This window comes from Silurus aristotelis (genome assembly GCF_946808225.1).
Source record: "Silurus aristotelis genome assembly, chromosome: 25".
NCBI classification, from domain to species: domain Eukaryota; kingdom Metazoa; phylum Chordata; class Actinopteri; order Siluriformes; family Siluridae; genus Silurus; species Silurus aristotelis.
In genome coordinates, this window is record NC_139598.1 from 83,109 (window position 1) to 88,108 (window position 5,000).

Below are 5,000 nucleotides of genomic sequence, written 5' to 3' on the forward strand. Positions count from 1 at the left end.
ACATGTATGAGGACAGTGTGACAGCTGTGAAGTGTGCAGTAGGAACGACAGACTGGTTCAAGGTGGAGGTTGGACTGCATCAAGGATCGGCTCTGAGCCCTTTCCTGTTTGCAGTGGTGATGGACAGGTTGATGGACGAGGTCAGACAGGAGTCTCCATGGACTATTGGTGCGAGATTAGAGTTAGAAGCAGAGGTGGGAAGTAACGAAGTACAAATACTTCGTTACTGTACTTCAGTAGATTTTTCTGGTATCAGTTTTTTACTCCACTATTTATTTTTCAGACAACTTTTTACTTTTACTTATTACATTTTTACACAAATATCTGTACTTTTTACTTCTTACATTTTCAAAACCGGCTTGTTACTTTAGTTTTAATCCATTGATTTGGTGAAATATAAAAATTTTCTTTTTACTGCACCGATTTCAGCCGAAAAAACGATTTCCTGTCATTGCGCGTCTTTTTCAATCCGCTGGTGTATAAAGTCCTGACTCTCGCTCTTTACGAAGCTAAGAATCAGCAGGCAGAAGTCAATAAGAAGTTTGGGGTTAACGTGGATGAGACAGAGGGAGTCAGTAATGTAAACATGACTGAGAACAGAGTCATTCCTGATTCAAATTCAAATTATTTTAAATGGCACTAGTGCTATCAATTCAGCGCACATTTCTGTTTTTACCATTTTCCAAAAAATATATAAATACATAAATAAATAACTAAATATAAAAGAGGCAAAATTAAAACCTCCAGCAAAACATACATTTTTCACAACGTCCCTTCTTTACTTAGATTTCTGTGCCAAGTCTGAAATCAAACACCAAATCCACCATGATTCACACAATTAACCCTCTAGGTGGCGTTTTGTGGGTTTTTCCCTTATAATGGCGAAACGAATTTAAATTACTGTCTTTATTGATCGTACAGATAAAAACAATACATTATTCAAATCTGTAAAAGGTCTATGATTAAATATAAAAAAGCTTCTTGACTTGACTTGAAGAGGTGCACTTTCTCCGGTATCACCTCATTATCTGTCCGTGTGGAAACATAGCAAAGGCTCCTAATGATGTCCACACGTCTCTGCACTCTTATAGCCTTTATATTTAATCACTGTACATATGTGTACATAAATATCACATGCTGTAAATATGGTAGATATTTATCTGCACTATTTGCACGATTGCTACATTTTGCACTTCTGGTAGATGCCAAACTGCATTTCGTTGCTGTGTACCTGTACAATGCAATGACAATAAAGTTCTCTCTCTCTCTCTCTCTCTCTCTCTCTCTCTCTCTCTCTCTCTCTCTCTCTCTCTATCTATCTATCTATCTATCTATCTATCTATCTATCTATCTATCTATCTATCAAATATTAATATGATGTGAGGTTCAGTTAACAGCTAAAACAGATAGAAGTAATAACTACTTTTTACTGAAGTACATGTCCAAGACTTCTTTACTTTCACTTAAGTAAAAAAGTATAATCAGTACTTCAACTTTTACCCAAGTATTTTAAAACATGAGTATCTGTACTTCTACTTAAGTAATGGATGTGTGTACTTTTGCCACCTCTGGTTAGAAGGCAATCAACAAATAAAAGCGAATTGTGCTTATCACGTTCCAGAGGAAATATATATGCATATATATATATATATATATATATATATATATATATATATATATATATATATATATATATATATATATATACATACTGGTTTAGATACAGTAATTCAAGTTTTGCCAGAGATCGGCATTCTTTTATTAATATCCAGAGACTGATGGGGGTAATCCACTTATTGAAATTATCTCAGGACCCTGTCCCTTAGGTAATCATCTCACAAGACACTAAAAAAGTGTTCGACCGGGTTGAGTGAATATATTTATTCTCTGTCCTGGAAAAATTTTAAATCCAGCTTTGAAACACATTTTCTCTCACTGATTAAGTTATTATACTTTTCCCATAAGGCATTGGTAATTACAAATATAGTACGTTCAACGTACTTTTCCAGTATCAAGGGGTTCAAGACAATCTCTTAGCCCTTCATTTTTTACTTTAGCTATCGAACCCCTATCCAGATCCCCTGGTGGTCTAGTGGTTAGGATGCGGCGCTCTCTCCGCTGCTGCCCAGGTTCAATCCCCGGTCAGGGAACCAACCCCAGCCACTCTTAGTGCCAGTCCCAAGCCCGGATAAATGGGGAGGGTTGCGTTAGGAAGAGCATCTAGCGTAAAAACATGTGCCAAATCAAACATGTGGATGATCCGCTGTGGCGCCCCCTAATGGGAGAAGCCGAAAGAAAGTTTTATCGAACCCCTATCCATAGGGTTAAGATGCTCACAGCATTTTAGTGGCATTAACAGTAGGGGCATACAACCACCTATTACTTCTGGGTCAATTGGACTCAGTCTTCGGTCAGTGGCAACAATCGGGTCTTGTCAAATTCAGTGATCTATTTATTGATAATGTTTTTGCCTCATTCTCAACTCTCTCTACAAAATACAATCTGTCAAGATCACACTTATTTATATATTTTCAAGTTCGTCATCTAATCCAAAACCATAGTCCCACATATCCATCCATTCCTCCTAGCACAGGAATGGGTGCAGTTTTAAATATTACCTTACATTTGAGGAGAGTAATTTCTAATGTGTAAAAACACTTTATTGTAAGTAAAAAATATAAATCTAAACAAAATCCATGCGGAATCGACAAAAGATTTGGGAGTGGACATATCAGAGGAAACCTGGAACAATTCAGTTCAATTTCATCACACATCACACACAGCTTCAACACAACTTTTACACACAACTTCAACACACACAACATCATCACATAATTTCAACACACAACTTTATTTACACACAACTTTATCACTCAACTTCATCACACAACATCACACACAACTTCAACATACAACTTCACACAGCTTTAACACACAACTACATCACATATAACTTTAACACACACAACTTCATCACACACATATATATCACTCAACTTTATCACACAACATCACACACAACTTCAACTTTAATGTGTGATGAAAAAACAGGTTGCACACATGCAATTTATGTGGCAAGGACACTTACTAGTCCTTAGCCCTGTGTTTTTCTGTTTCTGTGATTGTTATGTTGTTTTATGTAGCATCAGGGTTCTGGAGGAACGTTGTTTCATTTCACTGTGTACTGCGTCAGCTATATATGATTGAAATGACAATAAAAGCTTCTTGACACTTGAAAACACACAAAACTTTATCACACAGCTTCAACACACAACTTCACACAGCTTCAACACACACAACATTCAGGGACAGGCATAAAGCTGGTTTAAATCCTACCTGTCCAATCGTTACCATTTCGTGGACTTAAATGGAGAGCTATCCAGGTTAATGCTAGTAAACTATGGCGTGCCACAAGGTTCAGTTCTAGGACCCCTGCTTTTCACAATATACATGCTTTCCTTAGGAAATATTATTAGAAGACATGAAATTAGCTTCCACTGTTATTCTGATTATACCCAGCTATATATCTCCTCAAAACCCAAAAATATAGTTCAATTAGCTCGGATAACTGGGTGTGTTAAAGAATTAAAAGACTGGATGACCCATAACTTTCTACTATTAAATTCTGATAAGACGGAGATTTTGCTCATCGGCCCAAAAACCAGTACACAGAAGCTCCAGCATCTCAACCTGCATTTAGACGGATGCTCTGTAACTACTAGTTCAACGGTAAAAGACCTGGGAGTTATTTTAGAGCAACTTGTCTTTCAAAAATCATATCAACCAAGTTACAAAAACAACTTCTTCCACCTTAGAAATATTGCTAAGCTAAGAAACATGTTATCTATATCTGATGCAGAGAAGCTCGTCCACACATTCATGACCTTCAGAATAGACTATTGTAATGCATTACTAGGTGGATGTCCTGCATCATTAATAAACAAGCTTCAGTTAGTTCAGAATGCAGCAGCCAGAATTCTCACAGGGTCAAGAAAATATGATCATATAACCCTAATCTTCTCATCCCTACACTGGCTTCCTGTTAAGTTTCGAATAGACTTCAAACTACTGCTTCTTACTTATAAAGCACTAAATGGTTTGGCTCCCATGTATCTCTCCAGTCTTCTAACACACTACAGTCCACCACGCTCCCTGAGATCTTAAAACTCTGGACTTCTAGTAGTTCCTAGAATAGCAAAGTCCACTAAAGGCGGTAGAGCATTTTCACATTTAGCTCCTAAACTCTGGAATAGTCTTCCTGACAGTGTTCGGGGTTCAGATACACTCACCCAGTTTAAGTGCAGATTAAAAACATATCTTTTTAGCGAGTTCTACACATAACACACGTCTCACATAATAACCTTGTGCTCCAGAACATCTGATTACATGCACATTATCAACTTCTGCTGTTAATATCATGAACAGCAGCTACGCTAATTCCTCTCCACTGCTTCTCTTTCTCTCCCCATCTAGAGGCATCCTGAGGTTGCTCCAGCTCCAGTCACGTCCCACCTCGTGATGATTACGGACCTTTGAAGAAGTAGATGCCGAACTCGCAAACATCCCGCACCGTCTAGAGATGTACCAATTGGATCCAAATACATGTGTGGAGTTTTGACTTTGGACCTCCTGGAGTGTTTAAAGGCTCTGGCATGGAGAAGCTGGTGTTGGATCTGTGATGATCACAAATGTTGAGCTCAGTAGCTCCTAGTTTTATAACCATATAGACTGTATAAGACTGTAGAAAGAACATCACTTATAATCTTATACTCCAGTGCTCATGTTAGTTCTCACTCTCCAGTGTTCTGTAGTGTTGAAAGATTTATGATCAAACTCTTGATGTCACCCATATGAGGATGGGTTCCCCTTTGAGTCTGGTTCCTCTCAAGGTTTCTTCCTCATAACATCTAAGGGAGTTTTTCCTTGCCACAGTCGCCACGGCTGCTCATCAGGGATAAATACACACCGTTCACCTTAACTGTTGATTTCTGTAAAGCTGC

The 5,000-nt window shown here is 38.0% G+C and overlaps 1 protein-coding gene across 1 annotated transcript in view; it reads right to left on the reverse strand.

Annotated features, from left to right (window-relative positions):
- dip2ca (disco-interacting protein 2 homolog Ca) overlaps positions 1-5,000 on the reverse strand; it is a 50,666-nt gene that overhangs the window by 7,673 nt on the left and 37,993 nt on the right. The window lies entirely within an intron of this gene.